Below are 22500 nucleotides of genomic sequence, written 5' to 3' on the forward strand. Positions count from 1 at the left end.
GGCCTAGAACTTGCCCGTCGCTGACCAGTACACCTTGCCCTTGTTAGGGTTAGGGTTAGAGTTTGGGTTAGGGTTAGGGTTAGGGTTTAGGGTTAGGGTTCGGGTTAGGGTTGGTGTTAGGGTTAGGGTTAGGGTTAGGGTTATGGTTAGGGGTTAGGGTTAGGGTTAGTGTTAGGGTTAGGAATAGGGTTAGGGTTAGGTTTAGGGTTAGGGTTAGGTTACCCCAAGCACTACCCCTCGCACTAGGCTTACGCCTAACACTACCTCTGGTCCTTTCCCTACACCTGGCCCTACAGCTCCTTCTACACATAGGCTCACCCCCATCCCTACCCGTAGCCACAGCTCCCACTCCTGGCCCTAGGCCTACTCCGAGGTTTACCTCGACACTTACCCCTTGCCCTATACCTACCCAATCGCTATGCCTACCGCTCCCACTAGCCCTAGCTCGGGCCCTAGACCAACGTGCATGGCTCCCTCTAATCCGAGGCCTAGAACTTTCCCGTCGCTTACCATACACCTTGCCATTGTTAGGGTTAGGGTTAGGGTTAGGGTTAGGGTTAGGGTTAGGGTTAGGGTTAGGGTTAGGGTTTAGGGTTAGGGTTAGGGTTAGGGTTGGTGTTAGGTTTAGGATTAGGGTTAGGGTGACGGTTGGTGTTATGTTTAGGGTTAGGGTTAATGTTAGGGTAAGGGTTAGGGGTTAGGGTAGGGTTAGTGTTAGTGTTAGGGTTAGGGTTGGTGTTAGGGTTAGGGTTAGGGTTAGCGTTAGGGATAGTGTTAGGTTTAGGGTTAGGGTTAGTGTTAGGGTTAGGGTTGGTGTTAGGTTTAGGGTTAGGGTTAGGGTTAGGGTTGGTGTTAGGTTTAGGGTTAGGGTTAGGGTTAGGGTTAGGGTTGGTGTTAGGTTTAGGGTTAGGGTTAGAGTTAGGGTTAGGGGTTAGGGTTAGGGTTAGTGTTAGGGTTAGGGTTAGGGTTAGGGTTAGGTTACCCCGAGCACTACCCCTCGCCGTAGGCCTACGCCTAGCACTACCTCTGGTCCTACCCCTTCCTCTGGCCCTACAGCTCCCCCTACTCATAGGCCCACCCCCATTCCTACCCCTATCCACAGCTCCTACTCCTGGCCCTAGGCCTACTCCGAGGTTTACCCCGACACCCACCCCTTGCCCTATACCTACCCCAGCGTTACGCCTATCGCTCTCACTAGTTCTAGCTCGGGCCCTAGACCAACGCCCACTGCTCATCTCGTCCGATGCCTAGCACTTGCCCGTCGCCGACCAGTACAACTTGACCTACCGTTAGCCAGAGCACTAAGCCGTGTCCTACGAAATCACCCTGGACCCACCCTTAGCCACACCCTAATCCAGCCCTAAATCCATTCCGAGTCCTAGGACTACCCGGAGCCCTCCCGTGACACCTACCCCTAGCCATCGGCAATCCCCTACCACTACCACTAGTCCTAGGCCTAACATGAGCCCTAAGCCTAACACTGCACATGCGCCTCTGCCAACCACTAGCCCTTCACCTAACCCTACCCCGAGCACTACCCCTCGCCTTAGGCTTACGCCTAACACTACCTCTGGTCCTACCCCTACCCCTGGCCCTACACCTTCCCTACCCAGAGGCCCACCCCCATCCCTACCCTTAGCCACAGCTCCCACTCCTGGCCCTAGGCCTACTCCGAGGTTTACATCGACACCCACCCCTTGCCCTATACCTACCCCAGCGCTACGCCTACCGCTCCCACTAGCCCTAGCTCGGGCCCTAGTCCAACGCGCATGGCTCCCTCTAGTACGAGGCCTATAACTTGCCCGTCGCTGACCATACACCTTGCCATTGTTAGGGTTAGGGTTATTGTTAGGGTTAGGGTTAGGGTTAGGGTTAGGATTTAGGGTTAGGGTTAGGGTTAGGGTTAGGGTTGGTGTTAGGGTTAGGGTTAGGCTTAGACTTAGGGTTGGTGTTAGGTTTAGGGTTAGGGTTAGGGTTAGGGTTAGGGTTAGGGGTTAGGGTTAGGGTTAGTGTTAGGGTTAGGGTTAGGGTTGGTGTTAGGGTTAGGGTTAGGGTTAGGGTTAGGGTTAGGTTTAGGGTTAGGGTTAGGGTTGGTGTTAGGTTTAGGGTTAGGGTGAGGGTTAGGTTTGGTGTTAGGTTTAGGGTTAGGGTTAGGGTTAGGCTTAGGGGTTAGGGTTAGAGTTAGTGTTAGGTTTAGATTTGGGTTAGGGTTAGGGTTAGGGTTAGGGTTAGGGTACGCCGAGCACTTTTCCTCGCCCTAGGCCTACGCCTAGCACTACCTCTGGTCCTACCCCTACCCCTGGCCCTACAGCTACCCCTACCCATAGGCCCACCCCCATCCCTACCCCTAGCCACAACTCCAAATCCTGTCCCAAAGCCTACATTGAGGTTTACCCCGACACCCACCCCTTGACCTATACCTACCCCAGGGCTACGCCTATCGCTCCCACTAGCCCTAGCTCGGGCCCTAGACCAACGCCCAGTGCTCATCTAGTCCGATGCCTAGCACTTGACCATCCCCGACCAGTACACCTTGACCTAACGTTAGCCAGAGCAGTACGCCGGGTCCTACGAAATCACCCTGGACCCACCCTTAGCCACAACCTAATCCAGCCCTACATCCGTTCCGAGTCCTAGGACTACACGGAGCCCTCCCGTGACACCTACCCCTAGCCCTCGGCCAACCCCTACCTCTACCACTAGTCCTAGGCCTAACATGAGCCCTAACCCTAACACTGCCCGTGGGCCTCTGCCAACCACTAGCCCTTCACCTAACCCTACCCCGAGAACTACCACTCGCCCTAGGCTTACGCCTAACACTACCTCTGGTCCTACTCCTACCCCTGGCCCTACAGCTCCCCCTACCCATACGCCCACCCCCATCCCTACCTTTAGCGACAGCTCCCACTCCTGGCCCTAGGCCTACGCCGAGGTTTACCTAGACACCCACCCACTGCCCTATGCCTATCCCAGCGCTACGCCTACCGCTCCCACTAGCCCTAGCTCTGGCGCTAGACAAACGCGCATGGCGCCCTTTAGTCCAAGGCCTAGAACTTGCCCGTCGCTGACCATAAACCTTGCCATTGTTAGGGTTAGGGTTAGGGTTAGGGTTAGGGTTATGGTTTGGTTTAGGGTTAGGGTTTAGGGTTAGGGTTAGGGTTAGAATTGGTGTTAGGGTTAGGGTTAGTGTTAGGGTTACGGTTGGTGTTAGGTTTAGGGTTAGGGTTAGGATTAGGGTAAGGGGTAGGAGGTTGGGTAGGGTTAGTGTTAGGGTTAGGGTTAAGGTTGGTGTTAGGGTTAGGGTTAGGGTTAGGTTTAGTGTTAGGTTTAGGGTTAGGGTTAGGGATAGGGTTAGGGTTAGGGTTAGGGTTAGGGGTTAGAGTTAGGGTTAGTGTTAGTGTTAGGGTTAGGGTTAGGGTTAGGGGTAGGGTAAAGGGTTTAGGGTTAGGGTTAGGGTTAGGGTTGGTGTTAGGGTTAGGGTTAGGGTTAGGGTTAGGGGTTAGGGTTAGTGTTAGGGTTAGGGTTAGGTTTAGGGTTAGGGTTAGGTTACCCCGAGCACTACCCCTCGCCCTAGGCCTACGCCTAGCACTACCTCTGGTTCTACCCCTACACCTGGCCCTACAGCTCCCCCTACCCATAGGCCCACCCCCATCCCTACCCCTAGCCACAGCTCCCACTCCTGGCCCTAGGCCTACTCCGAGGTTTACCCCGACACCCACCCCTTGCCCTATACCTACCCCAGCGCTACGCCTATCGCTCCCACTAGCCCTAGCTCGGGCCCTAGACCAACGCCCAGTGCTCATCTAGTCCGATGCCTAGCACTTGACCAACCCCGACCAGTACACCTTGACCTATTGTTAGCCAGAGCACTACGCCGGGTCCTACGAAATCTGCCTGGACCCACACTTAGCCACAACCTAATCCAGCCCTACATCCGTTCCGAGTACTAGGACTACACGGAGCCCTCCCGTGACACCTACCCCAAGCCCTCGGCCAACCCCTACTACTACCACTAGTCCTAGGCCTAACATGAGCCCTAACCCTAACACTGCCCGTGGGGCCCTGCCAACCACTAGCCCTTCACCTAACCCTACCCCGAGAACTACCACTCGCCCTAGGCTTACGCCTAACACTACTTCTGGTCCTACTCCTACCCCTGGCCCTACAGCTCCCCCTACCCATACGCACACCCCATCCCTACCCTAGCCACAGCTCCCACTCCTGGCCCTAGGCCTACGCCGAGGTTTACCTAGACACCCACCCACTGCCCTATTCCTACCCCAGAGCTACGCCTACCGCTCTCACTAGACCTAGCTCTGGCGCTAGACCAACGCGCATGGCTTCCTTTAGTCCGAGGCCTAGAACTTGCCCGTCGCTGACCATACACCTTGCCATTTTTAGGGTTAGGGTTAGGGTTAGGGTTAGGGTTACGGTTGGTGTTAGGTTTAGGGTTAGGATTAGGGTTAGGGTAAGGGCTAGAAGTTAGGGTAGGGTTAGTGTTAGGGTTAGGGTTAGGGTTGGTGTTAGGGTTAGGGTTAGGGTTAGGGTTAGGGTAAAGTGTTTAGGGTTAGGGTTAGGTTTGGGTAAAGTGTTTAGGGTTAGGGTTAGGGTTAGGGTTGGTGTTAGGGTTAGGGTTAGGGTTACGGTTAGGGTTGGTGTTAGGTTTAGGGTTAGGGTTAGGGTTAGGGTTAGGTTTTAGGGTTAGGGTTAGTGTTAGGGTTAGGGTTAGGGTTAGGGTTAGTGTTAGGGTTAGGGTTAGGGTTAGGGTTTGGGTTAGGGTTAGGGTTAGGGTTAGGGTTAGGGTTAGGGTTAGGGTTAGTGTTAGGGTTAGGGTTAGGGTTAGGGTTAGGGTTAGGGGTTAGAGTTAGGGTTAGTGTTTGTGTTAGGGTTAGGGTTAGGTTTAGGGTTAGGGTAAAGGGTTTAGGGTTAGGGTTAGGGTTAGGGTTGGTGTTATGGTTAGGGTTAGGGTTAGGGTTAGGGATAGGGTTAGGGTTAGGGTTAGAGTTAGGGTTAGTGTTAGGGTTAGGGTTAGGGTTAGGGTTTGGGTTAGGGTTAGGTTACCCCCAGCACTACTCCTCGCCCTAGGCCTACGCCTAGCACTACCTCTGCTCCTACCCCTACCTCTGGCCCTACAGCTCCCCCTACCCATAAGCCCACCCCCATTCCTACCCCTAGCCACAGCTCCAATTCCTGGCCCTAGGCCTACTCCGAGGTTTACCCCGACACCCACCCCTTGCCCTATACCTACCCCAGCGCTACGCCTATCGCTCCCACTAGCCTTAGCTCGGGCCCTAGACCAACGCCCACTGCTCATCTAGTCCGATGCCTAGCACTTTCCCGTCGCCTACCAGTACACCTTGACCTACCATTACCAGAGCACTAAGCCGTGTCCTACGAAATCACCCTGGACTTACCCTTAGCCACTCCCTAATCCAGCCCTACAACTGTTCCGAGTCCTAGGACTACCCGGAGCCCTCCCGTGACACCTACCCTTAGCCCTCGGCTAACCCCTACCACTACCACTCGTCCTAGGCCTAACATGAGCCCTAACCCTAACACTGCTCGTTGGCTTCTGCCAACAACTAGCCCTTCACCCTACCATACCCCGAGCACGACCCCTCGCCCTAGGCCTACGCCTAGCACTATCTCTGGTCCTACAACTACCCCTGACCCTACAGCTCCCCCTACCCATAGGCCCACCCCCATCCCTACCCCTAGCCACAGCTCCCACTCCTGGTCCTAGGCTTACACCGAGGTTTACCTCGACTCCCACCCCTTGCTCTATGCCTACCACAGCGCTACGCCTACCGCTCCCACTAGCCCTAGCTCGGGCCCTAGACCAACGTCCATGGCTTCCTCTAGTCCGAGGCCTAGAACTTGCCTGTCGCTGACCAGTACACCTTGCCCTTGTTAGGGTTAGGGTTAGGGTTTAGGGTTAGGGTTAGGGTTAGGGTTGGTGTTAGGGTTACTGTTAGAGTTAGGGTTAGGGTTAGGGTTAGGTTTAGGGTTAGGGTTTGGTTACCCCGAGCACTACCCTTCGCCCTAGGCCTACGCCTAGCACTACCTCAGGTCCTACCCCTACCCCTGGCCCTACAGCTACCCCTACCCATAGGCCCACCGCCATCCCTTCCCCTAGCCACAGCTCCCACTCCTGGTCCTAGGCCTACTCCGAGGTTTACCCCGACACCCACCCCTTGCCCTTTGCCTACCCCAGCGCTATGCCTACCACCTCCACCAGCCCTACCTCGGGCCCTAGACCAACGCCCAGTGCTCACTCTAGTCCGAGGCCTAGCACTTGCCAGTCACCGACCAGTACACCTTGCCCTACCGTTAGCCAGAGCACTAACCCTTGTCCTACGAAAACACCCTGGACTCACCCTTAGCCAAACCCTAATCCAGCCCTACATCCGTTCCGAGTCCTAAAACTACCCGGAGCCCTCCCGTGAAACCTACCCCTAGCCCTCGGCCATCCCCTTCCACTACCACTAGTTTTAGGCCTAACATGAGCCCTAAGCCTAACACTGCACGTGGGCCTCTGCCAACCACTAGCCCTTCACCTAACCCTACCCCGAGCACTACCCCTCGCCCTAGGCTTACGCCTAACACTACCTCTGGTCCTACCCCTACCCCTGGCCCTACAGCATCCCCTAACCATAGGCCCACCCCCATCCCTACCCCTAGCCAGAGCTCCCACTCCTGGCCCTAGGCCTACTCCGAGGTTTACCTCGACACCCACCCCTTGCCCTATACCTACCCCAGCGCTACGCCTACCGCTCCCACTAGCCCTATCTCGGGCCCTAGACCAACGCGCATGGCTCCCTCTAGTCCGAGGCCTAGAACTTGCCCGTCGCTGACCATACACCTTGCCATTGTTAGGGTTAGGGTTGGTGTTAGGGTTAGGGTTAGGGTTACGGTTAGGGTTGGTGTTAGTTTTAGGGTTAGGGTTAGGGTTAGGGTTAGGGTTTAGGGTTAGGGTTAGTGTTAGGGTTAGGGTTAGTGTTAGGGTTAGTGTTAGGGTTAGGGTTAGGGTTAGGGTTTGGGTTAGGGTTAGGGTTAGGGTTAGGGTTAGGGTTAGTGTTAGGGTTAGGGTTAGGGTTAGAGTTAGGGGTTAGAGTTAGGGTTAGTGTTTGTGTTAGGGTTAGGGTTAGGTTTAGGGTTAGGGTAAAGGGTTTAGGGTTAGGGTTAGGGTTAGGGTTGGTGTTATGGTTAGGGTTAGGGTTAGGGTTAGGGATAGGGTTAGGGTTAGGGTTAAAGTTAGGGTTAGTGTTAGGGTTAGGGTTAGGGTTAGGGTTTGGGTTAGGGTTAGGTTACCCCGAGCACTACTCCTCGCCCTAGGCCTACGCCTAGCACTACCTCTGGTCCTACCCCTACCTCTGGCCCTACAGCTCCCCCTACCCATAAGCCCACCTCCATTCCTACCCCTAGCCACAGCTCCAACTCCTGGCCCTAGGCCTACTCCGAGGTTTACCCCGACACCCACCCCTTGCCCTATACCTACCCCAGCGCTACGCCTATCGCTCCCACTAGCCTTAGCTCGGGCCCTAGACCAACGCCCACTGCTCATCTAGTCCGATGCCTAGCACTTTTCCGTCGCCTACCAGTACACCTTGACCTACCGTTACCAGAGCACTAAGCCGTGTCCTACGAAATCACCCTGGACTTACCCTTAGCCACTCCCTAATCCAGCCCTACAACTGTTCCGAGTCCTAGGACTACCCGGAGCCCTCCCGTGACACCTACCCTTAGCCCTCGGCTAACCCCTACCACTACCACTCGTCCTAGGCCTAACATGAGCCCTAACCCTAACACTGCTCGTTGGCCTCTGCCAACAACTAGCCCTTCACCTAACCATACCCCGAGCACGACCCGTCGCCCTAGGCCTACGCCTAGCACTATCTCTGGTCCTACAACTACCCCTGACCCTACAGCTCCCCCTACCCATAGGCCCACCCCCATCCCTACCCCTAGCCACAGCTCCCACTCCTGGTCCTAGGCCTACACCGAGGTTTACCTCGACTCCCACCCCTTGCTCTATGCCTACCACAGCGCTACGCCTACCGCTCCCACTAGCCCTAGCTCGGGCCCTAGACCAACGTCCATGGCTTCCTCTAGTCCGAGGCCTAGAACTTGCCTGTCGCTGACCAGTACACCTTGCCCTTGTTAGGGTTAGGGTTAGGGTTTAGGGTTAGGGTTAGGGTTAGGGTTGGTGTTAGGGTTACTGTTAGGGTTAGAGTTAGGGTTAGGGTTAGGTTTAGGGTTAGGGTTTGGTTACCCCGAGCACTAACCTTCGCCTTAGGCCTACGCCTAGCACTACCTCAGGTCCTACCCCTACCCCTGGCCCTAAAGCTACCCCTACCCATAGGCCCACCACCATCCCTTCCCCTAGCCACAGCTCCCACTCCTGGTCCTAGGCCTACTCCGAGGTTTACCCCGACACCCACCCCTTGCCCTTTGCCTACCCCAGCGCTATGCCTACCACCTCCACCAGCCCTACCTCGGGCCCTAGACCAACGCCCAGTGCTCACTCTAGTCCGAGGCCTAGCACTTGCCAGTCACCGACCAGTACACCTTGCCCTACCGTTAGCCAGAGCACTAACCCTTGTCCTACGAAAACACCCTGGACTCACCCTTAGCCAAACCCTAATCCAGCCCTACATCCGTTCCGAGTCCTAAAACTACCCGGAGCCCTCCCGTGACACCTACCCCTAGCCCTCGGCCATCCCCTTCCACTACCACTAGTCCTAGGCCTAACATGAGCCCTAAGCCTAACACTGCACGTGGGCCTCTGCCAACCACTAGCCCTTCACCTAACCCTACCCCGAGCACTACACCTCGCCCTAGGCTTACGCCTAACACTACCTCTGGTCCAACCCCTACCCCTGGCCCTACAGCTCCCCCTACCCATAGTCCCATCCCCATCCCTACCCCTAGCCACAGCTCCCACTCCTGGCCCTAGGCCTATTCCGAGGTTTACCTCGACACCCACCCCTTGCCCTATGCCTACCCCAGCGCTACGCCTAAAGCTCCCACTAGCCCTAGCTCGGGCCCTAGTCCAACGCCCATTACTTCCTCTAGTCCGAGGCCTAGAACTTGCCCCTTCACTGACCAGTACACCTTGCCCTTGTTAGGGTTAGGGTTAGTGTTAGGGTTTGGGTTAGTGTTAGGGTTAGGGTTAGGGTTAGGGTTAGGTTACCCAGAGCACTACCCCTCGCCCTAGGCCTACGCCTAGCACTACCTCTGGTCCTACCCCTACCCCTGGCCCTACAGCTACCCCTACACATAGGCCCACCCCCATTTCTACCCCTAGCCACAGCTCTTACTCCAGGTCCCAGGCCTACTCCGAGGTTTACCTCGACACCCATCCCTTGCCCTATGCCTACTCCAGCGCTACGCCTACCGATCCCACTAGCCCTAGCTCGGGCCCTAGACCAACGCGCATGGCTCTCTCTAGTCCGAGGCCTAGAACTTTCCCGTCGATGACCATCCACCTTGCCATTGTTAGGGTTAGGGTTAGGGTTAGGGTAAGGTTTTAGGGTTAGGGTTAGTGTTAGGTTTGGTGTTAGGGTTAGGGTTAGGGTTAGGGTTATGGTTGGTGTTAGGTTTAGAATTAGGGTTAGGGTTAGGGTAAGGTTTAGGGGTTAGGGTAGGGTTAGTGTTAGGGTTAGGGTTGGTGTTAGGGTTAGGGTTAGGGTTAGGGTTAGGGTTACTGTTAGGTTTAGGGTTAGGGTTTAGGGTTAGGGTTAGTGTTAGGGTTAGGGTTAGGGTTAGGGTTAGGGTTAGGGTTAGTGTTAGGGTTAGGGTTAGGGTTTGGGTTAGGTTTAGGTTTAGGGTTAGAATTAGGGTTAGGGTTAGAGTTAGGGTTAGGGTTAGGGTTAGTGTTAGGGTTAGGGTTAGGGTTAGGGTTAGGTTTAGGGGTTAGAGTTAGGGTTAGTTTTTGTGTTAGGGTTAGGGTTAGGGTTAGGGTTAGGGTAAAGGGTTTAGGGTTAGGGTTAGGGTTAGGGTTGGTGTTAGGGTTAGGGTTAGGGTTAGGGTTAGGGTTAGGGTTAGGGTTAGGGTTAGGGTTAGGGGTTAGGGTTAGGGTTAGTGTTAGGGTTAGGGTTAGAGTTAGGGTTAGAGTTAGGTTACCCCGAGCACTACCCCTCGCCCTAGTTTTACGCCTAGCACTACCTCTGGTTCTACCCCTACCCCTGGCCCTACAGCTCCCCCTACCCATAGGCACACCCCCATCCCTACCCCTAGCCACAGCTCCAACTCCTGGCCCTAGGCCTACTCCGAGGTTTGCCCCGACACACACCCCTTGCCCTCTACCTACCGCAGCGCTACGCCTATTGCTCCCACTAGCCCTAGCTCGGGCCCTAGACCAACGCCCAGTGCTCATCTAGTCCGATGCCTAGCACTTGACCATCCTTGACCAGTACACCTTGACCTACCGTTAGGCAGGGCACTACGCCGGGTTTTCCGAAATCACCCTGGACCCACCCTTAGCCACAACCTAATCCAGCCCTACATCCGTTCCGAGTCCTAGGACTACACGGAGCCCTCCCGTGACACCTACCCCTAGCCCTCGGCCAATCCCTACCACTACCACTAGTCCTAGGCCTAACATGAGCCCTAAGCCTAACACTGCCCGTGGCCCTCTGCCAACCACTAGCCCTTCACCTAACCCTACCCCGAGAACTACCACTCGCCCTAGGCTTACGCCTAACACTACCTCTGGTCCTACTCCTACCCCTGGCCCTACAGCTCCCCATACCCATACGCCCACCCCATCCCTACCCCTAGCCACAGCTCCAACTCCTGGCCCTAGGCCTACGCCGAGGTTTACCTAGACCCCCACCCACTGCCCTATGCCTACCCCAGCGCTACGCCTACCGCTCCCACTAGCCCTAGCTCTGGCGCTAGACCAACGCGCATGGCTCCCTTTAGTCCGAGGCCTAGAACTTGCCCGTCGCTGACCATTTACCTTGCCATTATTAGGGTTAGGGTTAGGGTTAGGGTTAGGGTTAGGGTTAGGTTTAGGGTTAGGGTTTAGTGTTAGGGTTAGGGTTAGAGTTGGTGTTAGTTTAGGGTTAGGGTTAGGGTTAGTGTAAAATCTAGGAGTTAGGGTAGGGTTAGTGTTAGGGTTAGGGTTAGGGTTGGTGTTAGGGTTAGGGTTAGGGTTAGGGTTAGGGTAAAGTGTTTAGGGTTAGGGTTAGGGTTAGGGTAAGGGTTAGGGGTTAGGGTAGGTTTAGTGTTAGGGTTAGGGTTAGGGTTGGTGTTAGGTTTAGGGTTAGGGTTAGAATTAGGGTTAGTGTTAGGTTTAGGGTTAGGGTTAGGGTTAGGGTTAGGGTTAGGGGTTAGAGTTAGGTTTAGTGTTAGTGTTAGGGTTAGGGTTAGGGTTAGGGTTAGGGATTAGGGTTAGGGTTAGTGTTAGGGTTAGGGTTAGGGTTAGGGTTAGGGTTAGGGTTAGTGTTAGGGTTAGGGTTAGGGTTAGGGTTTGGGTTAGGGTTAGGTTACCCCGAGCACTACCCCTCGCCCTAGGCCTACGCCTAGCACTACCTCTTCTTCTACCCCTACCTCTGGCCCAGAGCTCCCCCTACCTATAAGCCCACCCCCATTCCTACCCCTAGACACAGCTCCCACTCCTGGCCCTAGGCCTACTCCGAGGTTTACCTCGACACCCACCCCTTGCTCTATGCCTACCCCAGCGCTACGCCTACCGCTACCACTAGCCCTAGCTCGGGCCCTAGACCAACGCCCATGGCTTCCTCTAGTCCGAGGCCTAGAACTTGCCCGTCGCTGACCAGTACACCTTGCCATTGTTAGGGTTAGTGTTAGGGTTTAGGGTTAGTGTTAGGGTTAGGGTTGGTGTTAGGGTTAGGGTTAGCTTTAGGGTTAGGGTTATGGTTAGGGGTTAGGGTTAGGGTTACTGTTAGGGTTAGGGTTAGGGTTAGGGTTAGGTTTAGGGTTAGGGTTAGGTTACCCCGAGCACTACCCCTCGCCCTAGGCCTACGCCTAGCACTACCGCAGGTCCTACCCCTACCCCTGGCCCTACAGCTACCCCTACCCATAGGCCCACCGCCATCCCTTCCCCTAGCCACAGCTCCCACTCCTGGTCCTAGGCCTACTCCGAGGTTTACCCCGACACCCACCCCTTGCTTTTTGCCTACCCCAGCGCTACGCCTACCACTCCCACCAGACCTACCTCGGGCCCTAGACCAACGCCCAGTGCTCACTCTAGTCCGAGGCCTAGCACTTGCCAGTCACCGACCATTACACCTTGCCCTATTGTTAGCCAGAGCACTAACCCTTGTCCTACGAAAAGACCATGGACTCACCCTTAGCCACACCCTAATCCAGCCCTACATCCGTTCCGAGTCCTAGGACTACCCGGAGCCCTCCCGTGACACCTACCCCTAGCCCTCGGCCATCCCCTACCACTACCACTAGTCCTAGGCCTAACATGAGCCCTAAGCCTAACACTGCACGTGGGCCTCTGTCAACCACTAGCCCTTCACCTAACCCTTCCCCGAGCACTACCCCTCGCCGTAGGCTTACGCCTAACACTACCTCTGGTCCTACCCCTACCCCTGGCCCTACAGCTTCCCCTAACCATAGGCCCACACCCATCCCTACCCCTAGCCACAGCTCCCACTCCTGGCCCTAGGCCTACTCCTAGGTTTACCTCGACACCCACCCCTTGCCCTATACCTACCCCAGCGCTACGCCTACCGCTCCCACTAGCCCTATCTCGGACCCTAGACCAACGCACATGGCTCCCTCTAGTCCGAGGCCTAGAACTTGCCCGTCGCTGACCATACACCTTGCCATTGTTAGGGTTAGGGTTAGGGTTAGGGTAAGGTTTTAGGGTTAGGGTTAGTGTTAGGTTTGGTGTTAGGGTTAGGGTTAGGGTTAGGGTTATGGTTGGTGTTAGGTTTAGAATTAGGGTTAGGGTTAGGGTAAGGTTTAGGGGTTAGGGTAGGGTTAGTGTTAGGGTTAGGGTTGGTGTTAGGGTTAGGGTTAGGGTTAGGGTTAGGGTTACTGTTAGGTTTAAGGTTAGGGTTTAGGGTTAGGGTTAGTGTTAGGGTTAGGGTTAGGGTTAGGGTTAGGGTTAGGGTTAGTGTTAGGGTTAGGGTTAGGGTTTGGGTTAGGTTTAGGTTTAGGGTTAGAATTAGGGTTAGGGTTAGAGTTAGGGTTAGGGTTAGGGTTAGTGTTAGGGTTAGGGTTCGGGTTAGGGTTAGGTTTAGGGGTTAGAGTTAGGGTTAGTTTTTGTGTTAGGGTTAGGGTTAGGGTTAGGGTTAGGGTAAAGGGTTTAGGGTTAGGGTTAGGGTTAGGGTTGGTGTTAGGGTTAGGGTTAGGGTTAGGGTTAGGGTTAGGGTTAGGGTTAGGGTTAGGGGTTAGGGTTAGGGTTAGTGTTAGGGTTAGGGTTAGAGTTAGGGTTAGAGTTAGGTTACCCCGAGCACTACCCCTCGCCCTAGTTTTACGCCTAGCACTACCTCTGGTTCTACCCCTACCCCTGGCCCTACAGCTCCCCCTACCCATAGGCACACCCCCATCCCTACCCCTAGCCACAGCTCCAACTCCTGGCCCTAGGCCTACTCCGAGGTTTACCCCGAAACACACCCCTTGCCCTCTACCTACCGCAGCGCTACGCCTATTGCTCCCACTAGCCCTAGCTCGGGCCCTAGACCAACGCCCAGTGCTCATCTAGTCCGATGCCTAGCACTTGACCATCCTTGACCAGTACACCTTGACCTACCGTTAGGCAGGGCACTACGCCGGGTTTTCCGAAATCACCCTGGACCCACCCTTAGCCACAACCTAATCCAGCCCTACATCCTTTCCGAGTCCTAGGACTACACGGAGCCCTCCCGTGACACCTACCCCTAGCCCTCGGCCAATCCCTACCACTACCACTAGTCCTAGGCCTAACATGAGCCCTAAGCCTAACACTGCCCGTGGCCCTCTGCCAACCACTAGCCCTTCACCTAACCCTACCCCGAGAACTACCACTCGCCCTAGGCTTACGCCTAACACTACCTCTGGTCCTACTCCTACCCCTGGCCCTACAGCTCCCCATACCCATACGCCCACCCCATCCCTACCCCTAGCCACAGCTCCAACTCCTGGCCCTAGGCCTACGCCGAGGTTTACCTAGACCCCCACCCACTGCCCTATGCCTACCCCAGCGCTACGCCTACCGCTCCCACTAGCCCTAGCTCTGGCGCTAGACCAACGCGCATGGCTCCCTTTAGTCCGAGGCCTAGAACTTGCCCGTCGCTGACCATTTACCTTGCCATTATTAGGGTTAGGGTTAGGGTTAGGGTTAGGGTTAGGGTTAGGTTTAGGGTTAGGGTTTAGGGTTAGGGTTAGGGTTAGAGTTGGTGTTAGTTTAGGGTTAGGGTTAGGGTTAGTGTAAAATCTAGGAGTTAGGGTAGGGTTAGTGTTAGGGTTAGGGTTAGGGTTGGTGTTAGGGTTAGGGTTAGGGTTAGGGTTAGGGTAAAGTGTTTAGGGTTAGGGTTAGGGTTAGGGTAAGGGTTAGGGGTTAGGGTAGGTTTAGTGTTAGGGTTAGGGTTAGGGTTGGTGTTAGGTTTAGGGTTAGGGTTAGAATTAGGGTTAGTGTTAGGTTTAGGGTTAGGGTTAGGGTTAGGGTTAGGGTTAGGGGTTAGAGTTAGGTTTAGTGTTAGTGTTAGGGTTAGGGTTAGGGTTAGGGATTAGGGTTAGGGTTAGTGTTAGGGTTAGGGATTAGGGTTAGGGTTAGGGTTAGGGTTAGTGTTAGGGTTAGGGTTAGGGTTAGGGTTTGGGTTAGGGTTAGGTTACCCCGAGCACTACCCCTCGCCCTAGGCCTACGCCTAGCACTACCTCTTCTTCTACCCCTACCTCTGGCCCAGAGCTCCCCCTACCTATAAGCCCACCCCCATTCCTACCCCTAGACACAGCTCCCACTCCTGGCCCTAGGCCTACTCCGAGGTTTACCTCGACACCCACCCCTTGCTTTATGCCTACCCCAGCGCTACGCCTACCGCTACCACTAGCCCTAGCTCGGGCCCTAGACCAACGCCCATGGCTTCCTCTAGTCCGAGGCCTAGAACTTGCCCGTCGCTGACCATACACCTTGCCATTGTTAGGGTTAGTGTTAGGGTTTAGGGTTAGTGTTAGGGTTAGGGTTGGTGTTAGGGTTAGGGTTAGCTTTAGGGTTAGGGTTATGGTTAGGGGTTAGGGTTAGGGTTACTGTTAGGGTTAGGGTTAGGGTTAGGGTTAGGTTTAGGGTTAGGGTTAGGTTACCCCGAGCACTACCCCTCGCCCTAGGCCTACGCCTAGCACTACCGCAGGTCCTACCCCTACCCCTGGCCCTACAGCTACCCCTACCCATAGGCCCACCGCCATCCCTTCCCCTAGCCACAGCTCCCACTCCTGGTCCTAGGCCTACTCCGAGGTTTACCCCGACACCCACCCCTTGCTTTTTACCTACCCCAGCGCTACGCCTACCACTCCCACCAGACCTACCTCGGGCCCTAGACCAACGCCCAGTGCTCACTCTAGTCCGAGGCCTAGCACTTGCCAGTCACCGACCATTACACCTTGCCCTATTGTTAGCCAGAGCACTAACCCTTGTCCTACGAAAAGACCATGGACTCACCCTTAGCCACACCCTAATCCAGCCCTACATCCGTTCCGAGTCCTAGGACTACCCGGAGCCCTCCCGTGACACCTACCCCTAGCCCTCGGCCATCCCCTACCACTACCACTAGTCCTAGGCCTAACATGAGCCCTAAGCCTAACACTGCACGTGGGCCTCTGTCAACCACTAGCCCTTCACCTAACCCTTCCCCGAGCACTACCCCTCGCCGTAGGCTTACGCCTAACACTACCTCTGGTCCTACCCCTACCCCTGGCCCTACAGCTTCCCCTAAGCATAGGCCCACACCCATCCCTACCCCTAGCCACAGCTCCCACTCCTGGCCCTAGGCCTACTCCTAGGTTTACCTCGACACCCACCCCTTGCCCTATACCTACCCCAGCGCTACGCCTACCGCTCCCACTAGCCCTATCTCGGGCCCTAGACCAACGCACATGGCTCCCTCTAGTCCGAGGCCTAGAACTTGCCCGTCGCTGACCATACACCTTGCCATTGTTAGGGTTAGGGTTAGGGTTAGGGTTTAGGGTTAGGGTTAGGGTTAAGGTTGGTGTTAGGGTTAGGGTTAGGGTTAGGGTTAGGGTTACGGTTGGTGTTAGGTTTGGGTTAGGGTTAGGGTTAGTGTAAGGGCTAGGGGTTAGGGTAGGTTTAGTGTTATGGTTAGGGTTAGGGTTGGTGTTAGGGTTAGGGTTAGGGTTAAGGTTAGGGTTAGGGTAAAGGGTTTAGGGTTAGTGTTAGTGTTAGGGTTGGTGTTAGGGTTAGGGTTAGGGTTAGGGTTAGGTTAAAGGGTTTAGGGTTAGTGTTAGGGTTAATGTAGGTGTTAGGGTTAAAGTTAGGGTTACGGTTAGGGTTGGTGTTAGGTTTAGGGTTAGTGTTAGGGTTAGGGTTAGGGTTAGGGGTTAGGGTTAGTGTTAGTGTTAGGGTTAGGTTTAGGGTTAGGGTTAGGGTACCTTGAGCACTATTCCTCGCCCTAGGCCTACGCCTAGCACTACCTCTGGTCCTACCCCTACCCCTGGCCCTACAGCTACCCCTACCCATAGGCCCACCCCCATCCCTACCCCTAGCCACAGCTCCCACTCCTGGCCCTAGGCCTACTCCGAGGTTTACCCCGACACCCACCCCTTGCCCTATGCCTACCCCAGTGCTACGCCTACCGCTCCCACTAGCCCTAGCTCGGGCCCTAGACCAACGCCCAGTGCTCCCTCTAGTCCCAGGCCTACCACTTGCCCGACGCCGACCAGGACACCTTGCCATACCGTTAGCCAGAGCACTAACACGTGTCCTACGAAATCACCCTGGACCCACCCTTACCACACCCTAATCCAGCCCTACACCCGTTCCGAGTTCTAGGACTACCCGGAGCCCTCTCGTGACACCTACCCCTAGCCCTCGGTTCTCCCCTACCACTACCACTAGTCCTAGGCCTAACATGAGCCCTAACCCTAACACTGCCTGTGGGCCTCTGCCCACCACTAGCCCTTCACCTAACCCTACCCCGAGCACTACACCTCGCCCTAGGCTTACGCCTAACACTACCTCTGGTCCAACCCCTACCCCTGGCCCTACAGCTCCCCCTACCCATAGTCCCATCCCCATCCCTACCCCTAGCCACAGCTCCCACTCCTGGCCCTAGGCCTATTCCGAGGTTTACCTCGACACCCACCCCTTGCCCTATGCCTACCCAAGCGCTACGCCTAAAGCTCCCACTAGCCCTAGCTTGGGCCCTAGTCCAACGCCCATTACTTCCTCTAGTCCGAGGCCTAGAACTTGCCCCTTCGCTGACCAGTACACCTTGCCCTTGTTAGGTTTAGGGTTAGGGTTAGGGTTAGGTTTAGGGTTTAGGGTTAGGGTTAGGGTTAGGGTTATGGTTAGGGGTTAGGGTTAGGGTCAGTGTTAGGGTTAGGGTTAGTGTTAGGGTTAGGGTTAGAGTTAGGGTTAGGTTACCCCGAACACTACCCCTCGCCCTAGGCCTACGCCTAGCACTACCTCTGGTCCTACCCTTACTCCTGGCCCTACAGCTACCCCTACACATAGGCCCACGCCCATTTCTACCCCTAGCCACAGCTCCCACTCCAGGTCCTAGGCCTACTCCGAGGTTTACCTCGACACCCATCCCTTGCCCTATGCCTACTCCAGCGCTACGCCTACCGCTCCCACTAGCCCTAGCTCGGGCCCTAGACCAACGCGCATGGCTCCCTCTAGTCCGAGGCCTAGAACTTTCCCGTCGCTGACCATCCACCTTGTCATTGTTAGGGTTAGGGTTAGGATTTAGGGTTAGGGTTAGTGTTAGGGTTGGTGTTAGGGTTAGGGTTAGGGTTAGGGTCACGGTTGGTGTTAGGTTTAGAATTAGGGTTAGGGTTAGGGTAAGGGTTAGGGGTTAGGGTAGGGTTAGTGTTAGGGTTAGGGTTAGGGTTGGTGTTAAGGTTAGGGTTAGGGTTAGGGTTAGGGTTAGGGTTAGTGTTAGGTTTAGGGTTAGGGTTAGGGTTAGTGTTAGGGTTAGGGTTACGGGTTAGGGTTAGTGTTAGGGTTAGGATTAGGGTTAGGGTTAGGGTTAGGGTTAGGGTTACGGTTGGTGTTAGGGTTAGGGTTAGGGTTAGGGTTAGGGTTGGTGTTAGGTTTAGGGTTTGGGTTAGGGTTAGGGTTAGGGTTAGGGGTTAGGGTTAGAGTAAGTGTTAGGGTTAGATTTGGGTTAGGGTTAGGGTTAGGGTTAGGGTTAGGGTTAGGGTTAGTGTTAGGTTTAGGGATAGTGTTAGGGTTAGGGTTAGGGTTAGGGTTAGGTTACCCCAAGCACTACCCCTCTCCCTAGGCTTACGCCTAACACTACCTCTGGTCCTACCCCTACCCCTGGTCCTACAGATTCCCCTACCCATAGGCCCACCCCCATCCCTACCCTTAGCCACAGCTCCAACTCCTGGCCCTAGGCCTACTCCGAGGTTTACCTCGATACCCACCCCTTGCCCTATACCTACCCCATCGCTTCGCCTACCGCTCCCACTAGCCCTAGCTCGGGCCCTAGACCAACGCGCATGGCTCCCTCTAGTCCGAGGCCTAGAACTGTCCCGTCGCTGACCATACACCTTGCCATTGTTAGGGTTAGGGTTACGGTTAGGGTTAGGGTTAGGTTTAGGGTTTTGGATTAGTGTTAGAGTTAGGGTTGGTGTTAGGGTTAGGGTTAGGGTTAGGGTTACGGTTGGTGTTAGGTTTAGGGTTAGGGTTAGGGTTATAGTAAGAATTAGGGGTTAGGGTAGGGTTAGTGTTAGGGTTAGGGTTAGGGTTGGTGTTAGGGTTAGGGTTAGGGTTAGGGTTAGGGTTGGTGTTAGGTTTAGGGTTAGGGTTAGGGTTAGGGTTAGGGGTTAGGGTTAGAGTTAGTGTTAGGGTTAGGGTAAGGGTTAGGGTTAGGGTTAGGGTTAGGGTACGCCGAGCACTATTCTTTGCCCTAGGCCTACGCCTAGCACTACCTCTGGTCCTACCCCTACCCCTGGCCCTACAGCTACCCCTACCCATTGGCCCACCCCCATCACTACTTCTAGCCACAACTCCAAATCCTGTCCCAAAGCCTGCTCCGAGGTTTACCTTGACACCCACCCCTTGCCCTTTGCCTACCCCAGCGCTACGCCTACCACTCCCACCAGCCCTAACTCAGGCCCTAGACCAACGGCCAGTGCTCACTCTAGTCCGAGGCCTAGCACTTGCCCGTCGCCGACCATTACACCTTGCTTTACCGTTAGCCAGAGCACTAACCCGTGTCCTACGAAAACATTTTGGACCCACCCTTAGCCACACCCTAATCCAGCCCTACATCCGTTCTGAGTCCTAGGACTACCCGGAGCCCTCCCGTGACACCTACCCCTAGCCCTCGGCCATCCCCTTCCACTACCACTAATCCTAGGCCTCACTTGAGCCCTAACCCTAACACTGCCCGTGGGCCTCTGCCAACCACTAGCCCTTCACCTAACCCTACACCGAACACTACCCCTCGTCCTATGCTTACGCCTAACACTACCTCTGGTCCTACTCCTACACTTGGCCCTACAGCTCCCCCTACCCATAGGCCCACCCCCATCCCTATCCCTAGCCACAACTCCAAATCCTGGCCCTAAGCCTACTCCGAGGTTTACCCGACACCCACCCCTTGCCCTATGTCTACCCCAGTGCTACGCCTACTGCTCCCACTAGCCCTAGCTCGGGCCCTAGACCAACGCCCAGTGCTCCCTCTACTCCGAGGCCTACCACTTGCCCGACGCCGACCAGCACACCTTGGCATATCGTTAGCCAGAGCACTAACACGTGTCCTACGAAATCACCCAGGACCCACCCTTACCACACCCTAATCCAGCCCTACACCCGTTCCGAGTCCTAGGACTACCCGGAGCCCTCTCGTGACACATACCCCTAGCCCTCGTCCAACCCCTACCACTACCACTAGTCCTAGGCCTAACATGAGCCCTAACCCTAACACTGCCCTTGGGCCTCTGCCAATCACTAGCCCTTCACCTAACCCTACCCCGAGCACTACACCTCGCCCTAGGCTTACGCCTAACACTACATCTGGTCCTACCCCTACCCCTGGCCTACAGCTCCCCCTACCCATAGGCCCATATCCATCCCTACCCCTAGCCACAGCTCCCACTCCTGGCCCTAGGCCTACTCCGAGGTTTACCTCGACACCCACCCCTTACCCTATGCCTACCCCAGCGCTAAGCCTACCGCTCCCACTAGCCGTAGCTCGGGCCCTAGACCAACGCCCATGGCTTCCTCTAGTCCGAGGCGTAGAACTTGCCCCTTCGCTGACTAGTACACCTTGCCCTTGTTAAGGTTAGGGTTAGGGTTAGGGTTAGGGTTAGGGTTTAGGGTTAGGGTTAGGATTAGGGTTGGTGTTAGGGTTAGGGTTAGGGTTAGGGTTAGGGTTAGGGTTAGGGTTATGGTTAGGAATTATAATTAGGGTTAGTGATAGGGTTAGGGTTAGAGTTAGGTTTAGGTTTAGGGTTAGGGTTAGGTTACCCCGAGCACTACTTCTCGCCCTAGGCTTACGCCTAGCACTACCTTTGGCCTACCCCTACCCCTGGCCCTAAAGCTACCTTTACCCATAGGCCCACCCCCATTTCTACCCCTAGCCACAGCTCCCACTCCATGTCCTAGGCTTACTTTGAGGTTTACCTCGACACCCACCCCTTCCCTATGCCTACCCCAGCGCTACGCCTACCGCTCCCACTAGCCCTAGCTCGGGCCCTAGACCAACGTGCATGGCTCCCTCTAGTCCGAGGCCTAGAACTTGCCCGTCGCTGACCATACACCTTGCCATTGTTAGGGTTAGGGTTAGGGTTAGGGTTAGGGTTAGTGTTAGGGTTAGGGTTGGTGTAAGGTTTAGGGTTAGGGTTAGGGTTAGGGTTAGGGGTTAGGGTTAGGGTTAGTGTTAGGGTTAGGGTTAGGGTTAGGGTTAGGGTTAGGTTACCCCGAGCACTACCCCTCGCCCTAGACCTACGCCTAGCACTACATCTGGTCCTACCCCTACCCCTGGCCCTACAGCTACCCCTACCCATAGGCCCACCCCCATTTCTACCCCTAGCCACAGCTCCCAATCCAGGTCCTAGGCCTACTCCGAGGTTTACCTCGACACCCACCCCTTGCCCTATGCCTACCCCAGCGCTACACGTACCGCTCCCACTAGTCCTAGCTCGGGCCCTAGACAACGCGCATGGCTCACTCTAGTCCGAGGCCTAGAACTTGCCCGTAGCTGACCATACACCTTGCCATTGTTAGGGTTAGGGTTAGGGTTAGGGTTAGGGTTAGGATTTAGTGTTAGTGTTAGGGTTAAGGTTGGTGTTAGGGTTAGGGTTAGGTTAGGGTTAGGGTTGGTGTTTGGTTTAGGGTTAGGGTTAGGGTTAGGGTTAGGGGCTAGGGTTAGGGTTAGTGTTAGGGTTAGGGTTAGGGTTAGGTTACTCCAAGCAATACCCCTCGCCCTAGGCTTACGCCTAACACTACCTCTGGTCCTACCCCTACCCCTGGCCCTACAGCTCCCCCTACCCAGAGGCCCACCCCCATCTTTACCCCTAGCCACAGCTCCCATTCCTGGCCCTAGGCCTACTTCGAGGTTTACCTCGACACCCACCCCTTGCCCTATACCTACCCCATCGCTACGCCTACCGCTCACACTAGCCCTAGCTCGGGCCCTAGACCAAAGCGCATGGCTCCCTCTAGTCCGAGGCCTAGAACTTTCTTGTGCTGACCATACACCTTGCCATTGTTAGGGTTAGGGTTAGGGTTAGGGTTAAGGTTAGGGTTAGGGTTAGGGTTTAGGGTTAGGGTTAGGGTTAGGGTTGGTGTTAGGGTTAGCGTTAGGTTTAGGGTTACGGTTGGTGTTAGGTTTAGGGTTAGGGTTAGGGTTAGGGTAAGGGTTAGGGGTTAGGGTAGGGTTAGTTTTAGGGTTAGTGTTAGGGTTGGTGTTAGGGTTAGGGTTAGGGTTGGAGTTAGGGTTAGGGTTAGGGTTAGGGTTACTGTTGGTGTTAGGTTTAGGGTTAGGGTTAGGGTTATAGTAAGAATTAGGGGTTAGGGTAGGGTTAGTGTTAGGCTTAGGGTTAGGGTTGGTGTTAGGGTTAGGGTTAGGGTTAGGGTTAGGGTTGGTGTTAGGTTTAGGGTTAGGGTTAGGGTTATGGTTAGGGGTTAGGATTAGAGTTAGTGTTAGGGTTAGGGTTAGGGTTAGGGTTAGGGTTAGGGTTAGGGTACGCCGAGCACTATTCCTCGCCCTAGGCCTACGCCTAGCACTACCTCTGGTCCTACCCCTACCCCTGGCCCTACAGCTACCCCTACCTATAGGCCCACCCCCATCCCTACTCCTAGCCACAACTCCAAATCCTGTCCCAAAGCCTGCTCCGAGGTTTACCTTG

This window comes from Rhinolophus hipposideros, assembly GCF_964194185.1.
Source record: "Rhinolophus hipposideros genome assembly, chromosome: 15".
Taxonomy (NCBI): domain Eukaryota; kingdom Metazoa; phylum Chordata; class Mammalia; order Chiroptera; family Rhinolophidae; genus Rhinolophus; species Rhinolophus hipposideros.